Genomic DNA, 22897 nt, shown 5'->3' with positions numbered 1-22897 from the left:
TGACCTTGAGCTAGAGTGGTGATAGTTTTCTGGTATCTTTTTGAGAGAAGTAATTTCATATGTATGTGGAAACTGTTCAGGAGTATACTTCCTTATCTGGTGAAGAGTGAGAACCAGAGAATAGGAAAATCAACAACCACAGGTTTCCTGTTTTATTTCTCATCTCTGGATACAAAATGAACTCGTTTTTCCAAGACTTCATTTATTAAAGTTATTTCCTATATAAAGTGTTATTCAACTCTAACAAAATAGCTAATAGATAAATATTCAAGGTAAAATAATATTTGGGTTTTTTTAAAACAAAAGAAAGTTAGTTTTAGGCCTCCTGTATATTTTTACTGTATTAAAATATTTCACATGCAACCTTTTTTCTCTTTAAAAGTATATTTGCATTTGACTAGCTTAAGTTTAATGAAGCTTAGCTTTTGTGTGTCATTTCTTATTTTTCCTTTGACATGAAATCTTACCTACTTGATGAAGATGTCGTTTGAGAGGTGTACTGCAAGGAGTTAAATGCTGTTTGTAAATAATGCTTTTACAAAGGTAAAGACCAGATTTTACAAATATCACTTTTTGTTTGTAAAAGAAAAATGTAATTTCATATATTTTAATGCATTAAAAAATTTGACTGTTTAACTGTATTGACTTAGTAAGTTGACACAGAAAAAAAATGATTTTCTATTTCTCATATTATACATCTTTGTGTTCTTAACTTACAGCAGTGTGCTTTGCACGTATTAGGCTTTCCTTAAATATTCAGTGTAAGAATAAGTTTTATTATGCTGCTCAAAAGCATCTAAGAAATAACTATTTATATCTGCTATGTTAATGTTAGAATCTTTAAACATGGCTTTTTAAATGTATTTATCCTCTTTTTCTGAAAGAAAAATTTTTTCGTATCTTTAGGTGCTCATGTGTTTAAAAAAAACAAAACCTTGGAGTAAAGTAGCAGCACATAATGGTTTGTGGATTTTGAAAAGGTGCAGGCCATATTGTGCTGCCTCAAAAATACAAGGATCTGATCTTCTGAAGAAAATATATTTCTTTTTATTCATAGCTTGTATGATAGCAATGTCAGCAGTGCCTTAGCAGCACGTAAATATTGGAGTTAAGATTCTAAAATTATCTCCAGTATTAACTGTGCTGCTGAAGTAAGGTTGGCCATACTCTACTGTCATATTTTAGTGTATATTAATATTACCAATGTATTTTCAGCTTTATTGATAATTAATTTTCAGTATTATAGTCTTATTCTCATATGATTGAATAAAAATAAGTTAGTACTTTTAGATGTGTATTAAAATTGTGTCTTGTAATTTAATAATTGTGTTGAATGCCATCAAGTTTATTGAAAGCTTATACAGCATCCAGTAAATTTATTTTAATGTATATTTATATTCAGTTTAAATATTCAATTTTTACTTCAGAACAGAAATAATACTTTTCCCTTTCTCTACTTAAGTGAAATTAAGACATTCGTTTATCTCACAGATAAATATATATTGTAAAATATACATTTTGAACAGAACTTAGAGGATAATTTCTAGTAATATTTCTAAATATTCTGTTATAAGGGAAAGGGGAAAGAATCAAAATATGTGAATTAAATTCCTGAAATCCTGTGTTTCAAAGATGCACTTAATCATAACTTTAAAGGTAGGAAAGACCTTACAAATGACCAGTATATTTGTTGGATAGCTCAAGAAATGAAAACTCAAGTAATTTGCTGCACTTGCAGATTAAGATATTAAGCCTGTGTCTTCTGAATTTATACTGTCATACTGGTTTTTTCTTGTTTTTACTAAAAAATTTTGTTTATCCTTAGCCACAGATTCTTGTTTGTAAGTAAAATAAAAAACATGAAGGCCTTGTTTGGTCTTTTTAATATCTAGTATTTAACTTTAGCATAAGAACTACAAAAATTATTATGGTTACTAGTTTTATAGATGCAAACAATCAAAATTTTAATTAAAATTTGAAGGAAAATGTTTTCTTTACCTTCTGTTCCTTATTTGTTTAATAAGTCATTAAACTAAAAGTTGATGTTCAGGATAAGAGTGTGTTTGTGTAGTGTACCATACTCCTGGTCTTATTTTCTACAAGAAATATCTCACTCCTTTAAATTGTAACCCAACAGAAAATCTATAAAATACAAGCAGTTCTTAGAAAATCATTTCAATTTTCATTGTCTACTTTGGAAACCCTTAAAGTATTTCAGATGTAACTTAAGGAGTTTTGTTTGAGCATCTTCTGTTTAAATTATAATTTCAAGGTAAAGAAAATTACTGTAAGAGAGTTCTCATTTTTAAGAAGATTCTCACTTTTTCTCAGCAAAATTTTCCCCCAGAATAAAGAAGTAATACACTATATTGGCTAGAATCAAATGCCAGCTTTTACAAGGAAGTAATACTGCCTTAGGGCTTTTAAAAATCATTTATCAAGCTTTTAACCTGTTTCCCTTATTTCATCTCAGCCATTTCATGAAAGACTGTTACAAATATATAATTTTTGATTCTATTAAAAATATTTCAGGAACTAATATGTAGATACTTAGAAATATTTATTGAATGAGTTGCAGAGTTTCTCCAGTATTTTACAGAACAACCCTGGAATTAGATTTCTATTTTGATTTTGATTTTGAAGTCAGATTTTAGAAAATTGTATTTTGTCTAATCTGCCTTCTAAATGCATTTTACTTTTACTAAGTAAACCTTTAGGTGCTCAAGATGTGAAAAAGGATCATTTGGGGCTAAATAAAAACTTGAATCCTGAGAATGGATTAAAGAAAAAATTGAAATACTGGAAGAGTAAGAAAGTATAAAAAAACTGTTGCATTGAAATTTATTATAACAGTATGCAGCTCCTTTCCAGTCTCTTAATAGAGAACAGGAAATAGCCTGTCAATACCTAATGAAACACTCATTTAGGTAACTCAACAGGACTTAAAGTCTTATTTATAAGGGTTAATATACTTCTATCTTTGTGTAATTTTGGAATACAAAGAGCGAATGGTAAAATGAACGTTATACCCTTTCATGTTAGTCTTAATATGGCCATTTATTTTGCAGAGAAGAAGTAGTTTTATATGGATGTATATTAAGATTTCATTTTTTCCATCTTCTTTGGAAAAAACGTCTAATCTTTTTCATTCAAGTTTAAGTTGATGCCAAATAATTCCAGTATTGAGCATCTTAAATCTGTTACTTGGAGTATGGATTGAGTTTGGTGCTAACTCAGAGGACTACAGGCAAGTATTCAGGAGATAGCCAGAGGGATATTTTAGTAGGTGAACAATTCATTTCACATACTGTCTTCAAATTCAGATATCTTAAGATCACATATACGTGACATAGAATTGAAAATTTGATCATAGACTAAATATCATATTTAACAGTAAAGATTTTCTTCAGTTAGTCATATGTCCTTTTAATTGTTAGAGAATTAGAAGTGTTTTTAAACCACCAAGTATCAATTAGTGGTATCCTTGGTTAGTCATAACTGGATTAGCAGGATTATACTTTAATAAACTTTGACCTCTAAGTGTTTGTATTTATTTAGAAGTTGACATTCTAAATCATTTTTTTTTTCCTTTTGCAGGTGGATATTACTAGCCCTTATTCATGGAAAAAGTTTTATGCTAAGTGTTGTTTCTCATTGAGTATTACCAAAAAGGAGAAAAATTAGTATCCTAATTTTTTGAGATTAGATTTGGCTCTAGTAAGTAATACTTAGACCATTTATTGGGTTGGCCAGAAAGTTCGTTCGGTTTTGTCCAAACTTCATTTGAAATAACTTCCCTAGATTGTATTGTATACAATGGTCACATCAGAGTACATTTGAAAAGAAACTTAATCAAAATTGGCAATTTTTGTGTAGCTATTTTAATATTGAAGATGGAAGAAAACAACATTTTCAGCATGTTATGCTTATTTCAAAAAAGGTAAAAATGCAACTGAAAAACAAAGATTTGTGCGCTGTGTGGAGAAAGTGTTAAAAGTTTGTGAAGGTCATACTGTAGATTTTCTCCCTGGATGATGCTCCACGTTCAGGTAGACCAGTTGAAGTTGATAGTGATCAAATTGAGAACAATCAGTGTTATACCACGCAGGAGATAGCCAACATCCTGAAAATATCCAAATCAAGCGTTGAAAATCATTAGCACCAGCTTGGTTATGTTAATCGTTTTGATGTTTGAGTTCCACATAAGTTGAGAGAAAAACCTGCTTGACCATATTTTGACATGCGCGATTCTCTACTGAAACATAATGAAAACTGTTTATTTTTAAAACAAATTGTGATGAGTGATTAAAAAGTGGATACTGTACAATAATGTGCAGTGTAAGAGATCATGGGACAAGTGAAATGAACCATCACCAACCACACCAAAGGCCAGTCATCCAGAGGTGATGTGTATATGGTGGGATTGGATGGGAGTCCTCTATTATGAGCTCCTTCCAGAAAACCAAACAATTAATTCCAAGTATTGTTGCTAGTTAAACCAACTGAAAGCAGCACTCAACGAAAAATGTCCAGAATTAGTCAACAGAAAATGCGTAATTTTTTATCAGGATACTGCAAGACTGCATGTTTCTTTGATGACCAGGCAAAAACTGTTGCAGTTTGGCTGGAAGGTTTTGATTTATCTGCTGTATTCACCAGACATTGCACCTTTTTGTTTTCCATTTAAGGTTTTTACAAAATTCTCTTAATAAAATTTCAGTTCCCTGAAAGGCTATGAAAGACACCTTGAACAGATCTTTGCTGAAAAAGATTTTTAAAAGATTGGGGAAGATGAAATGATGAAGTTGCCTGAATAATGGCAGAAGGTAGTGGAACAAAATGAGGAATACATTGTGGAGTAAAGTTCTTGGAGAAATGAAAGATGTGTCATTTTACTTTGAAACTGAAGGAACTTTTTTGGCCAACCCAAACACTTGCATGTCTGGAAGACCATCATCAGTACATTTCCAGCTAAAATTTTCTTTTCTTACCTCTTATCAGGGATTTCTTATTTTTGTGTGAGCCCCTTTAATGGAGAATTTATTTCTCCAGTAGAATTTAAGAATTTATGTTCTTACCTTGCTTATTTATAAAATGTATCCCAGAGATTTCTGATATCTTGTTTTTTTTGTTTTTTTTTTTAGGCTATTTGCAGTGAAAAAAATGTTGGCAAAATAAATAAGTTTAAACTTGCTATGTCAAAATTACTGTGCAGTGTGATAAATTAGTTGATGAGTTTTTGTTTGTATTATACTGAAACTAAATTCAACATTTATAACTTCTATATGGGTCTGTTTCTTGATTATTAATACATGGGATTCATATAAAAATACATGAATAATACATTAGCATACTGATGAGTACAGGTTCCCCTTAATTCTGTTTAACTTCAATAATCTGATACTATATTCTTATTATAAGAATATATTACTTATTAAGAATTATATTACTATATTCTTATGATTATGTTCATGTTTTGCAAAAATGTAAACTGCCTAGAGAATCTTGTTTATGCTATAGGGTTAGATTTTGAGAAATTATTCTGAGAAAAAGTAAGCCACCTTTATACTAAATGTTCTTCAGTTTAATTAACTTGTTATTAAAGTTATTCTGTATATCATTTTATAATTTAACCACTTAGCATTAATTAATCTTTAGGAAGTAGTAGAAATTTTTAAATCACTCCAAAGTTTTCTTATTTCCACATCTCACTATTTTATAATCTTTAGAAATGCTTATGTTTATGAAAGTAACATTTTCAGGGATATTAATTCTTACAGCACCACTAGAACTTTTTTTAAGTTTTCATGTGATCACTTAAATGCCAATTTAGTGTGAAACAACAAAGCGTTGCCCCGTAGTTAGAACTAAAGAAAGTGTAGGTACATCATTTCTTAAGATAATTTGTACATTTTCACATAGTCTATGCAGATTTTTATATTGTATTTCCATAAATGTCTTTTCTGTCTTGTGTTTAACAAAGAGCATTAAATAGATTTGAAGCATTTATATAGAGAGGACTACAAATTTTATTACAGGCACTGAGGATCAGCACTGAACAAAGCAGATAAATTCCAGCCCTCATAGAGCTTACAGTTTTGGGAGTGAGGCATGGGTAATAGAATACACAAAAAATGGATAGGTGCTAATATGTGGTATGTCAGGTGGTGGTAAGTTCTATGAAGAAAAATAAAGCAAGGGAAGTGGGAGGAATGGGTTAAACGGGTCTGGAAGGCAGGCAGGCAGATGTGTTTTTCAATAGTGTGGTCAGAAAATTCCTCACAAAGATAACATTTAAATGAAGACCTAAAAACTAAAGGAGCAAACCGCTAGGTTTCTGGGAGAAGAGCCTTTCGAGCAGATGAAATAACACCTACAGAGACCTTGAGGCTGAAACATTTTTGGTGTTTACCAAAAAGAGCAGCGAGAAAGTTTGGATGGCTATCATCAAATATACAAGAGAGAATAATAGCTCATAAATTAAAGTTTCTAGGAGCCAGATTTTACGGCTATTTAAGCTCTTGGCTTAACATACAGATTTAATTTTCCTTCCTTCTTTAAAACTACCTTGAGAGTTGTGTGAGCCTCAGCCTACTTGACCTTTGTAGATAAGAGTATTTTTTTTAGATCTGACTCAGAACGTCCATCTGAGACCATTTAGAACGTAAAATGTTTAAATGGTTGGTTAATAGGTATATGCGTGATGATCAGGTTTTTATGAATTGTGTTTTGATGGCTCTGAAATTGTTTTTACTTGCTCAGTTTAGCCTAGTCAAAGCTAGCTAAATGAGTAAGTGACACATTTGTAATTTACTCAAACGAACCAAAATTGTCTGATTGCTCCATTCTAGTAATTGCCACCATTTTTCTCATTCCAACTCTGTTACCATTTTAGCTAAGAACACTTGCCTGAAAGCGTTCATCCCTTATGGTATGTCCCACTAATTTAATCTTCCTAATGCACTGCTTTTGCATATAGGATAAAATTCAGACTTATTGTACCTCATGATCTTGCCCTAACCTTCTTGAGGTTTTTCCAGTTTTTTCAAGCAAACTAGTCCTGCTCCATCTGTTTTTCTAATTTCAGTGCCCTTATTTATGCCATTTCACCACCCCAATTCTGTCCCAATTTATTCCTGTACAGTTTCTAAATGCACTATGCTGGTCCATGAGTTTAATAGTTTGGTCTTATCCCTCCTTCCCATGTTACAAAAAATTTATCCCTGTAGCTGTTAACCTTTTTCTCTCACTTAACAAAGAAATAACAGCATTTCTATCATTAATTTCACCTCATTTATTCCTGTATATTTACCTTTTATAAATACTGACAATATGAAGAAAAATATTTAAACTTAAGAAATAAAACAAAAAGCAGGTAGACTAAAACATCCAGAATTTCAAAACACCCAAAGTTCAAATATTAATTTTATGCTGACAAATGATACAGCTGATTTTTTTCTCAGTTATGTGAAAATATTTATACCACATAGAGTGTGGACTAGTCATATTTCTAGGATTTTAGCACACTAGAAGAATTAAAGAATTCTTAAAAGTATGGATTCTCTATTTCAAGTAAGTGCTGTTGACAAATAGAGCCATTTAAGAAGTAATCCATGTGTTTGTTATAGTATTGTTTATAATATTAGAGGATTGGAAGAGGTTTTAAAGTGTCCAGTAATAACCTGATTAACATGCTGAGTGGAATACTGTGCAGCTATTTAAAATAATGTAATCAGTATTTAATGAGCTAGAAAATTCCTGGTTATGTGAAAAACGTTACCACATAGTATGAATCATTAGAAGAATATATATGCTAAAATGTTACTACTGGTGTACTATGGTGTGAAGTAAATCTTATTTTTTTATATTATAAATAAACGTATGATTTGGGGGGTGGTTGGGAAAAGAGCCTTGAAAAATCAAAATACTTGAAGCAGCCTTACCACTTAATCACCTCCTTTGGAAGTCCATAAATGGAAAACCTAAGTTCTTATGGGTTCAGGAACTTAAGAAGTGATAATGAAGAATTAACTATTTTGGGAACTAAACAGGTAATTTCAAAAATCAAATAAGTTTAAAATCCGCCTTGGGGGAGCAGTCTACTCTGTTTCTTAAAGGAGGGTTGAGAAGGAATTCAAGAGTCGCTTCTTGAATTCTTTGTTGAAAATCTTTGCTGTCATTTCTCCCATCTTCCAGCCCCCAAAACCTAAAAAGGTAAGTATAAGAAAAGGAGTGGCTGTGTATTTTAATTTTGGAACTATATCAATAAACTAAAGAAAAATCTGGTTTATAGAGATTTAATAGCACAGCGAAACTGACTTTCTGATCTTAAAAGGATTTTGTCTTTTTAAAAGTTTTTAATTTTCTCCCACCATAGAACTAATGTATAGGCATAGAAACCTCAAAAAAGGCAAAAAAATTGTTTAAAAATTATATTTTTATCATCCAATGAGAGTTACTATTATTAACAGTATGTTATTTCCTTCTAAATGTATAGTTGGATTAGCAAATTTATTTCCTAATCTATAACTATGCCAGGAGCTGGAAAAAACATCACCCTCTAGAAGAGAGACGAGACATGCTGCTGGCTCAGAAAGTTTTTCTTGATGTTTATCTAAAATACAGTTGACCCCCAAACAATGTGGGTTTGAATTGTGGGAGTCTTTTATTTTTCTCAATAAATACATGCTACAGTATTACACGACCTGCAGTTGATTGAATCTGAGGATGCAGAACCGTGGGTGTAGAAGCCGACTAAAGTTACACAGGGGGCACTGGTGGTAAAGAACCTGTCTGCCAGTGCAGGAGATGTGAGAGACGTGGGTTTCATCCTTGGGTCAGGAAGATCCCCTGGAGAAGGGCATGGCAACACTCCAGTATTCTTGCCTGGAAAAACCCATGGACAGAGAGAGGAGCTTGGTGGGATACAGTCCATGGGGTTGCAAAGAGTTGGACACGACAAGTGGCTTAGCACACGAGCACGTAAAGTTTTACATGGATTTTCAGCTTCAAGGTGGGTCAGCTTCCCTAACCCGCTTGTTGATCAAGAGGGAACTATATAGGTAAAAACCACTAATTATATCATCTGTTCCATAATAGTTTACTGTAAAAATGCTTAAGTTTTTGAACTTCCTCAAGATATTTGAGGAGAAAATGCGTCTTGTTTGCCATCTGGCCTCCTCTTCCACACCTGCCTGTCATCTCCAGTACCTTTCCATTGTTTGAGAGCCTTTCTGAGACAGGGGAGGTCATTGAAGGATTTTAATTGGGAGAGAGAAATAATTACTGAAAATGTACTGTTCAAGGTTTGCTGAAGAAAGTCTAAAACTAGTATAGTAATTAAATCCTGTGCTTTGTTTGTACCTCAGTAATTACATCAAATTTATCAAAAAGCTGAGCCAGTGTTCAAAAATTATGGGATTCACATTCGATATTCAAAAAACATTTACTAAGAAATTTGGATTGAAACATGACATGACATAAATTCATAATGTATGACCTGTTACAGCAACCCATTTAGAGAGCAAAAGTCTCAATCTGGTTTTCTCACATTTCAGTATTTTATCATTTAAAACTCTTAAAAGTAGTTTAGATTTAGAATACGACAATTTAGCTAATTAATTAAACTTGGGAGTTTAAAATCTGACTCTGAGAGGAGGGGTGTTTGTCACCAGAACTCGCCTATGGTGCAGGTGCCAAGTTAGACGCGCTCTCGCTAGTTTTGTCACCATTTTAGTTGGCCATTGTATCCTTGAAAAAAGGGAAAGCACCCAAAAATGCTCAAGTTCATCATAAGCCCTCAGACCATTTTTTAAAATATAACTCTTTAGGTGTATTTAGTTATAAAACTCAAGGAATTTGGATTTTTTTAAATTGATGACTAAATTTCCACATAGTTAAACTCTTCAGAAAACATTCGTGATGAGTTTACTTTTCTATTTCTTAAGATATTAAATTCCTTTAAGACAGTAATAAAGGGAATTGCAAATGTTTTTTGGGGGGTAACCAAATTAGATGATTTGGAATTTGGGCAAAGGTCCAACAAGTTTCAGAACTAGCATGAAAATTATTCATTTAGGCTTATAATTTATTGCTATATGCTAATAAACACTCCCCCAAACCACTGTTGATTGAAAGTCCTGGTGTGTGTGGCTTGTGTAGGCCTCATGCAGATTATGGATGTGAACCAATTAGAGGGCTTTCAGAGAGCTGAAAAAATTGGAGATGGCAAATGTCCTAAGGGGTTCTTGAAGGTATTGAGAAGCTTGCTTGAAAAAGAACAATATTGAGACCTTTTTATTCTGTATTGCAAAATACAGAAGGGCAAAACTGAGGAGATGGAGTTTCAGGGGGTGCAAATGTAAACTCTTAAGTAAGGGATCTCTACCGACTGTTGAAGTGTACATTATAGAAATGGGCTGCTTTACCAGAGACCCCACAAGGGATGAAATTGGAGGGAGGAGTAAGATTTAAACATAACATTTGAGATGAAGAAAATCAGTACATCAGCTTGAACAAACTTGCCTTTAAGCACATGTGCTATCTGACTAAAGGACACTAGGGAAATTCCTGGATTCTTTTTAGGACAGGTTATACTGAAAACCATTATTTTAAAAGAACTGGGTATATAAGAAAAGTTGAAGATCAAGGTTTAGAGAAATGTGTCACTTGTCTTAAAACTGAAAATGTTAACAATGAGCTAGTAAAGTTGGAACATAAATTTTAAATACTAAAAACTTACAAGTTGGCATTTGTTTTCAAGAAGGATTACTTTATCAAGGCTGTTGAATAAATCCAGTATAGAACTGGATCATTAAGTTTTCATTTTCCTCTTAAAACCTCAAAGGAGAATAAAGTTAAAGACGTTGGATAAACAAGAAGGGGCCAACTCTAGAGAAAGTCTTAATCACAGTTTTGAGAGGGCAGTTAAGTCATAGTGTCAATGGGACGTTCTTTGATGTTTATTTTCTAGGGTGCTTGGATTTTTCATAAGACTGCAGAGCCATAACTTGGGCTTAGAATCACTGCTTTTGGAATTCTATATATGTAGCTTCAACTGGAGATTTTATTACCTTGCCAGACACATAGTAGGTGCTCAGTTATTAAGTGGAGTGTTCCTAGGAAGATCAGTCTCACTCAAATTAGCACTGGATTGAGTTGTCATCTGTCATCAAACATACAGGAAACAATTCTGTAATATATTTGCTAGTCTTGAGCCCACATCTTAGTTGAGGCTTGAGTAAATAGTGCTATGAATTGGCTGAGATGATTTCTACATCTTTTAATGCTGGCTGCTTAGTTTTTACAATTCAGTTAGCTTTCAGACTACTATAGTTCTCTTCCAAATTTATAGAGGTTCTTCATAGTTAATACAATAAGGAACATCAGCCCTTGCACACTTCTTAATGTTTATTTGTTCCTCTGGGAAAGAGGCCAGTAAATTTTTATTTTGAATGGTCGTTTTAGTAAATAATCCAAATCAAATCAGAACATTGCAATATCTACCCCTTGGGTTGTGGATATGATTTCTTTTTAACTGCATATGGAAACCACTCAAGCTTTAGGTGCTAATAGTGACAAGTTACCGCTGACACATTGCTTTTATCCTTTGCCAGAAACTTACATTTAAAAATCCTTTCAATTCTCATAGATCACCTAATGGAGGAGACACATTGTTACTCCCATGTTGTAAGGAAACTGAGTCACAGGGAAATAGATTGCCTGCTGCTGCTGCTGCTGCTGCTAAGTCGCTTCAGTTGTGTCTGACTCTGTGCGACCCCATAGATGGCAGCCCACCAGGCTCTACCGTCCCTGGGATTCTCCAGGCAAGAACACTGGAGTGGGTTGCCATTTCCTTCTCCAATGCATCAAAGTGAAAAGTGAAAGTGAAGTCGCTCAGTCATGTCCGACTCCTAGTGACCCCATGGACTGCAGCCTACCAGGCTCCTCTGTCCATGGGATTTGCCAGGCAAGAGTACTGGAGTGGGGTGCCATTGCCTTCTCCAAATAGATTGCCTACTGTCGCATAACTAGTAAAAGGGGAGTCAGAATTGAAGCTCAGTTTGATTGCAGAGCTCGTACTTAATGAGCTACAACCTCTGTCTTATAGTTAAGAGTTAGAGGAGACAAAGTGGAAATTAAGCCCTAAAAGGCTCAAAATGATAGTTACACTTTCCAAAGAATGGTGATAGATTTGTATGTGGAAGTACTATACTAAGCACAAATTAACTTCTGAAGTACTCCATGATGCTGCTACTATCACACTGCAAGGAGACATGCTCTGAGAATGGTGTTCTGGTAACACTGGTCCTGAATGTTTATGTGTGTCAGCCCTTATAGTAGCAGTGTTCGCCCCTGAGAAAACTGCCCTAGCACCTAACTGTGCAGAGCAAGTCTACAAGTCTATAGGTCATATTTGGTTGTACTGCTTTTAAGGCATCCTAGCATCAAACAGCATTGTTATCTCACTTCATGTGTCTCTTTAGAAGCTAGTCAAAATCTAAGAGAAAATAGAACTTTTGTAACTAGAAGGCTGCAGAAAAATTATACATTTAAATTGTAAACTTATTTTGCAGATTACCCTAGGCTGTGAAACATACCATTTTCTTTGTATTTCATGTCAATTTAAAGGGCTTCTGGCCGGCTTTATCATCATTAACTTCATTCTGTCCTATAGAGCAATTCTAGGCAGGATAGCAGGTTCTCACTGAGCCTTCAGAAATACTCGGGGGTATTGTCTCAGAAGGGCAACCTCCTCCCACCCTCTTCACATACACACACACAAAATTAACAACTCCCTTTTCTGTTGTCATCCCTATAGTCATTTCGTTATTGCTTATGTTACATTATATTGTGATTATTTTCCTTATTTCTCTATGATTATCCTGTAAGCCTAATAGGCTTGAACGCAGACTGTCTTAGCCCATTTGGTGAGCCCATAATCTCATGGTGCATTCTATCAGGTTAATTCCCTTCATGATTGTTGAATGCATTGATACCAATAATACATTGATACCAATATTAGGATGACTACTCAAAACAACTGGCTTGTTAGATAGCCAGAAGTTAGATCCTTTCAGTAGAATTCTCCTAAGATCAATTAGATCAAATCTATTTCCAGATCAACAGTATCACAGTTTCATTGAAGGATCACAGGGAAAGAGAAATGAGAAACATGAAATAGTTCTTCCCAGCTAATAGCAAGTTTTATATTTTATACATAAGGTAAGTCTGTGAAGGCTCTTTATCTATTACTGAGATGGTGCATTAGTTAAGGCATAAAGAATTTCACAGAGCATGTTTTATCTTCTAGGTAACAGACAAACTGACAGTATACCTGATGTAAATCTTAGGAAAACTGTGGTAGGTTGAAGTGGCTTCTGAGATGTTTTTCCTGAAATGTTACAAGAAAGCATTATGGAGGTCAGGAATTCCAGTTAGCTCTGTTTCCATCTCAAGATTTGGGGTTTTATAAAATATTAAGTAATTTTAAAAGTATTAAAATTATTTGATGGCTATTTTCCCCACTTCATCATTCACCTGACTGACCCTGCGCTCCATTGCTTGAGACAGCCAAATCCAAATCAACCTTGCTTAGAGCAATGAAATTACATTAGCTTGTATGTAAGAATTCAGCCAGAACAACTCTTTATGCCCGTCTCTGTTTCTCATCAAGAAACAGTTTTCACTTTCGTCTTTGCCACTGAGGTCATAGGGTGTGACCTTTTTTCCTAGCACTGTCTTCGTGTCCTTTTCTTGCTGATCTCCAACTGTAACTTTAACCAGCTTCCTGAACACACAGTACCCAGCCTCTAAATGCTGCCTGCCTAAATTCATGGCATTCAGCTGGTTGACCCTGAATTGGGAAATCATCTGACTTCTGGACTCTACTTACGTTTGGAGGACCTAAATATATTCCCAAATTAACTGAAGTTCTAGCCTTGTAATACTCTGCTTGCTCTCAGATTGATTTCGCATGATGGTCTCTCTTGCTCTTCATAGTTAAAAATGCCTTCCAAACTAGGCATGACCTACCAGATATTTGGCTGTTTTATAATTAACAGACCTGTTCATTGATAATATTCCTGATAGATCTGCACTCTGAGATTGTTTTTATTTTTAAGATGTTTTCTAAAATTAACTGCTTACTGCCAATAATACCCTCATTTTTAAATAAGGAAAAAACCTAGGATACTGTTGCATTAGTTTAGGATTTTGACATCAAGATTCTAAATACAACACATGGCAACAGTTAGTTACCTTTAAATAGATAATTGCTCAATGGAATTTATCCAGAGACCTGTGAAAGGAAGCATGGGAATGATGAAATCAGCCTATAACCTTGTCTTCAATCTAGTATGAAAATTCCTTATTTTGGCAAAGTTTACTTTTCATCTTGTTTCATTTCCTGTCTTAGTATGATAACCTTTTTATATGAAACTGCTACTTAAATTTTTGTAGTTTTCATTTGTTCATGTGTAGAAATGTGTAATTTTATTACTTGTGATATCTGATGTATTTCAAGTAACAATTTCCTTATGCATATAAGAACTTTAAACTGAAAACATACCTGACATGGAGTAGATTTCCCATAAACATTTAAATTAATATTGAATCAATCTGATTTATTTAACATGGTGGTAAGTCAGAATTTTTAGAATTCTGTTATCAACAGTCTTACAACATTACAACCTCTGTTTTTTAAATGTTTACTTTTAATATTCAGTAGTTTTGTATTTAATTTCTCATAGTTGAAAATATGAAACTTCTAGAAACAAAATTTTTCTAGAGTAAATCTTTTTAGACTGTGTGTTTGGTTCTGTTACTGGCTCCTAAGGAAAAGAAATTGCAATAATATAGGTCTTTCTAAAAAGAAATAATTCAGGATTAGGATTCCTATAAGAATTAAGAATAATGTAGAAAATCAAGAAATAAATTAGGATGACCAAACAATTAAGATGGTGAAACCTCTGAGACCAAATCCTTGTCCCAGCTCTACCCTGTTCCCAACTGCTCACAGAATGGATCATGTGCCCCTTATGTTGAAGTGACCACTTATTTGCTCTTCTGCCTCCTTGAAAGAAAGGAAAGAAAGTTATGTTTTGCCACTGATTTAGCCATATGAAACTCATCTCATCACCCTTTTCTGGGTCTGAAGCTGCTGTCTCTAAAAGTGCCATCTCATTGTGCTTTGTATCGGTTAGTGCTGGGGAAAGCTTGAAAAGCATATGTACAAAATTTAAAAATTTTCTGTTATTTTGGAACTTTGCTGCTTTGGGGTTGAGGCACACTGGTCACCCCTCTGCCTGTGAGAGCTCTCTGCAGTCTGTGGGCTAGCAGTGTGCTGATCTTTTCAAGTTTCTTTCCCTACCCAATCTCCCTTTTTTGATGAGGTTTCAGTGAGGTCTGCTAGGTGTGCAACCTGCAGCTTAATTGGCTTAAAATGTTCTCTCCTTTGGTGTGGTCTCTTTGGGGACCAACTGGGAGGGGAAAAAAAACCAATAGTGTAACTGTTTTGATACTGAAAATTGATAAATGTCTTTTTGAAATAAAGAACCAGTTCCTCCAAAAAATAAAAAAAGAAATTAGGAGTGAAAATATCCATTAGATTAATTTGATGAATCTAGACATGAGAATCTGTAAGTTATTTTCTCTCATTTTGTCCTCATTTTTAAGTCTCAAACAACGAAACCTCCATCACTTGAATCTGATTCGGTAATGTATGTACAGCTATTTATTCATTCAACAAGTTATTTTGTTCAGAGTCATTTGCCTCTGATACTAGTCTCTTCAGTGTCATCAAAATGAATTTGATTTAGATAACAATTAAGCATGTAGGAGAAACATAAGTTTTCCCGCTGATTTAGAAGATCATGAAATGAAGCAGAACAAAAAGTTATAATTTAGTATAATAAAGTTCCTATTTGTGAATGTTGTCCTAAAGAAGTGTTTAGTACCGCTTGGTTATTTTGCCAGGGGAATGACAATGTAAACAGAAGCTTAAACTGTCCTATCCTAGAGAAGTTAAATGTGGTCATATTCAAATACTTAAAAATTGGCTTGGCTTAAAGTTGTGTGACCTTAAGTAAATTGCTTTCTTCAAGTCTCACTGTAAATTGTAAGTAAAAGGTCTGTCTTGTCCTAAATTTTTATAATCCTAGGACAGAGTCAGTCTACAATGTATTCATTTTATAAATAATTCTGTATACTGACATGTTACTCATTAATCTTGCAGACTTAGGTGGAAACCTCAGTTATCACCTTAGAATTTTGGATATTACATATTTACCTTTTCCATTCTAGAAAAAATTTTAGATTTTTTTCCCACGCTTTTGTCAGATTGTAACTTGACTATATGAAACATAGCCAACAGAAAGAAAAACAGCTCCATGGAAACTTGGAGAAGGAGAGGCATGCACTCATTCTTATTTTTGAAAAATAAGAAAAAATTTTAATGTTTATCAGATAAAGCATTTAATTGAATTAATGGAACAGTGTGAAGTATTGGCTATTTAGTCAACTGGAGTTTACAATGACCTTAAACCTTGTTTGAATATTTTGTAAAGCAGTAATAAAAATTACAGAATTTCAGTATATTTTCTCTTAAGCAATATGCTAAATGTTAAATTTTATGTAAGGATCAAGTCATATAAAATATTATAATAGGTATAGAACTTTCAAGAGTAGTATTTAATGTGTTTTAAGCCATAATGTCCAAAAGGTGTTTGGTTATAATTTTTCTTAAAGTTTACTTTTTTCTTGAAGTAGAGTGCAAGAGACAAATACAGGTGGATTCAATTTGAAGAATTCCAGTTTCCTTTAAGCAAAATTTCACTTTATTTCAAACTGAACAAAATTATATTGTATTCGTAATTTGACAACACACTTGAAATGTGTACAGTCTAAAGGATTCAAATTTCAAACCTTTCAATTATAATCTATTGGTGGGCAAGCAAGGCCACAACTAAGTATTAATACTTGTAAATCTCTCCTATTGCCAGAAATTGTATCAGAAGGGATTGGATTATCAAGAATGGCTGCTATGTTTTGTTTTGCTCTGGGCTGTGTGGCATGAAGGATCTTATTTCCCGAATCAGGGAACCCATGGATTGAACCCGTGCCGCCTGTAGTGGAAGCAGAGTCAAAAGCACTGGACCACCAGGGAAATCCCAAGAATGGCGACTGGTTTTGATCATGGTTATGTACATAACATATGTATGTATGTTATATACCTTACCAAAGTAGAGCAGGACAGTTTATTCATATGCAAATCTATTTTGAATAGTGTAAAAATCTGATATGGTGATAATTTGAGGTCTACACTGCTGCTGTTGTTAAGTCACTTCAGTCGTGTCCAACTCTGTGCGACCCCATAGATGGCAGCCCACCAGGCTCCCCCGTCCCTGGGATTCTCCAGGCAAGAACATTGGAGTGGGTTGCCATTTCCTTCTCCAATGAAGGAAAGTAAAAAGTGAAAATGAAGTCACTCAGTTGTGCCCAACTCATAGCGACCCCATGGATTGCAGCCCACCAGGCTCCTCCATCCATGGGATTTTCCAGGCAAGAGTACTGGAGTGGGCTGCCATTGCCTTCTCCATGAGGTCTATAAATGAGAGTGAATATAATTTCATCCTATCAAAAAGCTATTAAAATAATTCTTAAAATGCCTTAAAAGTTTTCTGTTGATATTTTTCAAGTGAAATGATCTTTTATTATTAAAGACCTAGTCTGTGCCCAGTACTTCACAATAGTCTAAAAAAGATGGTCGCTGTCCACAAAGAATTTTCCTAGCTGGTAATATTGTACTGACTTACAAGAAACAACTAGAGAAGAGTGGAGTGTAAAGTCTGTCTTACGGACTTGAAGTGCGCAGTAGAATCTCAAAGAAAATGTGGATCTAGACAACAGAAAAGACTTCTTAGAGGATGTGGAAAATAAGCTCCTATCTATTGAAAAAATAGATAGGATTAACTCAAAGAAATGAAAGAATTGGAGACTTGGTGCAGAAAACATGAAGAAAGTCACAATCAGGTAAGGAAGAGTAGCTGAAGTTTTAAAACAGATTGGTCTTGGGGAGATGGTAGGGAAATAAGTGTACATGTTTGAGATTGTTTTCTTTCCTCTGCATAATGTGCCCTAATTTCTAATTGAAGAAAATGAGAGTATTTTCAGATTGCCTGCAGTCTCCTGAAAAATCAAAATGTGATGATCTGAAGGAAAATAAAACATGAGTTGTAAGAAATACTAGAAGGAAGCCTAGGCTTAAGTTAGGCTAAACATTGGATTACCCTAAACATTGGGCACTCTAGGCCTTTAACTCAGCAAATCAAGTGAGAAATCTTGAGAGGAAGGGGTTGCATGGCCAAAGCCTATTGTCAGGGATACTTTTTGCCCAGTTGAGATTGACCTTACCACTACAGAAATGATTATGAATTAATACTGTAGTACTGTTGTTAAGCCAAATAAAAACATTACTCCTTTTCCAAACCTCTAATTTCATCCACCCTTAGCTCAAATTATTTACTCTTAGGGTGTGCTTTCCCTCATCTTTAGCTATCTAAATATTTTTAGGGTATCTAGCCCCTGCATGAAATTTTCCCAGTTCACTTTTCCTCCTCATCCAGAAATATTGTTTCTCTGTTTTGTGCTCCTATACCTGCTCTAGAACAATTAATACACCCTTCTTTATGGGCAGAGGCTTTTTTTTTTTTTCTAACACATTAGCACAGATTAGTTTATTTGGCACCTCTCCCAGGTAACATCCTAACCCAGTTAAAATGCCTAAGAAGTGATTCGAATGAAATCTGATCATGGGAAGGTCCATCTATTTTACTTTTCATTATATACTCTGCAAGATGCTTGATAAATGGCAATTGATTGCTGAAAACCAGTAATTTGGAGACAATATGTTCTGGAAAGGCTGAATACCAGCTACATAAATATAAAAATGCCCAGGCTCATACCTGGTAATTTAGAAGTTCTCCATCTTTAATTGTTTCACATATCAGAGCGCCTCTGTTCTATGCTGCCTATTAACATTGAGGCATTAAGAAACTACCTTGAAGAAATTTCTTCTTAAAATTTTAATCAAAGCCAGAAACCTATGCACAGGAGAATGAATAGTCGGAAAGCTTATGAAATTTTGAGGCTATTAGTGATCTAGCTGATCATCTAAAACCTTCCAAGAAAGTATAATTTAACTGTCTCCTGTTGGCTTTTATTTGTTGTCTCTCTGAGGAGATGGACTTGCCTGGTGGCTCAGCTGGTAAAGAATCCACCTGCAATGCAGGAGACCTGGGTTCCACCCCTGGGTTGGGAAGATCCCCTGGAGAAGGGAACAGCTACCCACTCCAGTATTCTGGCCTGGAGAATTCCAGGAACTAGTCCATGGGGTTGCAAAGAGTCAGACACGACTGAGCAGCTTTCACTTCGCTGAGGAGATGAGGCTCTCCCAGTGGCTCAGCAGTAAATAATCCTCCTGTAATGCATGAGATGCAAGTTTGATCCCTGGGTCAGGAAGACCCCCTGGAGAAGGAAGTGGCAACCCACTCCAGTATTCTTGCCTGGGAAATCCCATGGACAGAGAAGCCTGGTGGGCTACAGTCCATGGGGCCTTAAGAGAGTAGGACACAGAACTGAGCCACTAAGCACATATGCACACCCTGAGGAGATGGGAGATGCAAATAGAATGAGAAGTCCTTACATTAAAAAATACTTGTCAGAAAAAAAAATTCCAAGAGCCATCATTACTATAATCACGAAAATAACTATGGAACATCTGCTACAATGCTTTAAAGTGACTAGAGTTAATGGCATGCTTCTGAATCCCTCTGCTTACTAGAGCTACCTTAGTGACTGAAATGGGTTTTCTTATAAACTTTCTTGGACAATTTTATAAAAGACTATCCAAGTCACTTGAAAAAAGCTTTCAGAAAGAAAAGAAAAAATTGTGGATCAAATATGGAACTTTTGTTTTCTGCTAGGACATTTAAGTTATAATGTGATAAGGATTTATTTTTATGTACCCTTAGAGCTTTTATATAAAATCTGTAGGACATTTTTGTCTGATTTCCAGAACCTATATATAAATTACATTTTTTGAAGTCTAATGTTGCTGTTGGGTTTGATTTGGCTTTGAGGGAGGTTGACATATTTGCCAGACATATTTAGCCAGAAGTCAGGAATTCAACCAGCAATTAGATAATGATTCCCATGGTGAAGCAGTTTCCCCTCTATACTGATTTGCTTTATGACCTGTTTTCTAGGCACTTGTTTTGACATCACCACTGCCCCCATCAAAAAAAAAAAAAAATTGTATCTTGTGTACCTAGACCATGTGGAGAAAGGACTGAGACCAGAAGCAGAAAACAGACATTGTCCATACAGAGCAAAGTGCCAGACAACAGCTCGTTCTAGTAAAAGGCAATAAATGCCACATGTGATGATCTCCTCAGTTCAAAACTGTAAGTAACTAGGGAACTGTAGGGGCATTAGACAGATGTCTCTGCTGACTCAGTAAAAAAATGTCTTATTTTGTAATTTGTGGCTTGTACGCTTGTAAATTAAGATGCTTTGAGTTGTCAAGTACTGGACTTTTCTGGTTTGTGGGTAAGATCCTAAGCCAAAATAGAATGTAGTATTCCCCCAAAAGTAACTTGGGACCTTTGCCTTAAGACTCAAGGCAAAGGTCACATGAATTTAGATAACTAGGTTAGAACTAAGTCATTGGACCTTTGCCTAGATATTAGGCAGATTAGGGGACTTTAGTCTTGATAGAGCAAGGAATAGGGAGATGTTATGGCCTCTTGAAACCAAAATAATAATAACATAAAATAATGGAATTTTTGGAAATTAAATGCAGCTATACTATATACAGAAGGATTCTAAGAAAGTCTGTTGGCAACAGAACTGGGCATGTGACTACTGTGGTGATCTAGGAGTGAAGAAAACCTGAACAGAATAGTGACAATGAAAATTGAGATAAGAGAATAAATTTAAGATATTTCAAAAGAAAAAAATTGCACAACATCATAATGAGTTGAATAAAAGTGGGTGTCAAAAGTAACATTTTCTGTCCTGGAAGACAATAATAGTATCACTGAAAGAAGAGAGTTAAGAAAAACTAATTTGAGAAGGAAAGATACTGAGTCCCATTTTTGTAATATTGAATTTAAAATGATATCCAGGTATTCTTTTGGAATTGCTTTGATTAAAAGTCACTGAATATACAGAACTGGAATTCTATGTAAAAGTCTGGCTGGAGAGGCAGTGTCAGTTACCCATTCAAAGCTGATACGGGTAGACAAGCTAACTAAAGATCTTTATTAAAGACAATATATCCCTTTCTTTTAAAAAGAAGTACATAAACACCTGCTGCTGCTGCTGCTGCTAAGTCACTTCAGTCGTGTCCAACTCTGTGCGACCCCATAGACGGCAGCCCACCATGCTGCCCAGTCCCTGGGATTCTCCAGGCAAGAACACTGGAGTGGGTTGCCATTTCCTTCTCCAATGCATGAAAGTGAAAAGCGAAAGTGAAGTCGCTCAGTCGTGCCCGACTCTTAGCGACCCCATGGACTGCCGTCTACCAGGCTCCTCCGTCCATGGAATTTTCCAGGCAAGAGTGTAAAAAAATTATTTGGGTATGTAGTCTTAAATAAACATTTCCAAAATGGAATTCAAACCTTTTTTTTCTTAGAGTGTCATATCTCAAGCTTCTGCCTTTAGGAAAATTCCTACACTTGTATCAGTTATGAAAGTCAATAACTAAAATGTGTTCATATTCTTGAACCTTCCCTTTGCTTCTATTCACTAAACAAAATCTTTCCCAATGTTACACCTAAGGAATGAAATTGAGAACTTTAAGTCCAAACAATTCAGTCAGTTAAAACTGTAAAATTGACACATAACTTTAATTTCTCAAGTGGAAAAGCATGTAATTAAATTGTGGGAAATGTGCTGGTCTCCAATTTCAAGAAACAGTGCAGCACAAAGGCCTGGCATTCTGGCTGAAGAATTGTAATAATAAACAGAAATGTGAAAACCAGGAAGACGAGTTTTCCAAGAAAGCAACTGTGGCATTTCAAAAGAGGTATAACAAGAAATTCTGGAAGATGGTCAAAATAGGTTTAGATAATTGAGATTCCTTATTTAAATACTTGTTTTTGATGGAGAAAAACAGTTAAGAAAAGATTAAGCTGTCTAAGAGGTTGAAAACATTTTCTCTTTTTCACCCTAAATTGGGTTTGCTTCTGAAGAAAAGTGTTAGCCCCAAAAAATCAAATAGAGATTCAGTACTGCTTAAATTATACCCAGAAATTTTAAAAGTTGACCAAGCAAAAAAATTTTTTTAATTAATTGAAAGTAGTAATCTGGTTTTCTAGGAGTTAGACCTTGCTTTATAGGATTCCTATTTAGAAAGTCAAAGTATCTTGATTGGTTTCCCTAGTAATTACATGCCCATCATGAGACAGAAATACCATATTATTCTACATTTTAAATTTCTAATATATTCTACTTTAATGATATGTAAGAAAACCTAAAGTATTAATCTTTGCTTCCAAAATAGCCTTTTAAAAACTCAGTAATATGTCTTCTGAATATAATAGAATCTTTTAGACCCTTTTACATTCAGTGAACCTATGTCTTCAAGTCAAGTTATCCAGAACTGGGAACATTTGTTTCTATGTTTCCATCCTAGTTACATCTGACTTACGTGCCAGGTCTGATGACTTCTACTATCTTTTCATGACTTCTAAATTATGGAGGTAAGTCAAGATTTAATATTGACTGCAGTCATGTAACATTCATTCTGAATTTGTATTCCTTTAATATTTAATTACTAAGCATTCTTGTAGTATTACACTTTCATTAGCATATTATGGTATATTGTAGTTTGGCT

At 34.5% G+C, this 22897-nt stretch overlaps 1 pseudogene; it reads left to right on the top strand.

The window, feature by feature from the left end:
• LOC105608013 (cysteine-rich protein 1-like) overlaps positions 1-22897 on the top strand; it is a 58625-nt pseudogene that overhangs the window by 23774 nt on the left and 11954 nt on the right.

The sequence above is a fragment of the Ovis aries genome, chromosome 10 (assembly GCF_016772045.2).
Source record: "Ovis aries strain OAR_USU_Benz2616 breed Rambouillet chromosome 10, ARS-UI_Ramb_v3.0, whole genome shotgun sequence".
NCBI lineage: Eukaryota > Metazoa > Chordata > Mammalia > Artiodactyla > Bovidae > Ovis > Ovis aries.
Note: the sequence above shows the minus strand (reverse complement) of the source record. Positions and strands in the feature narration are given on the sequence as shown.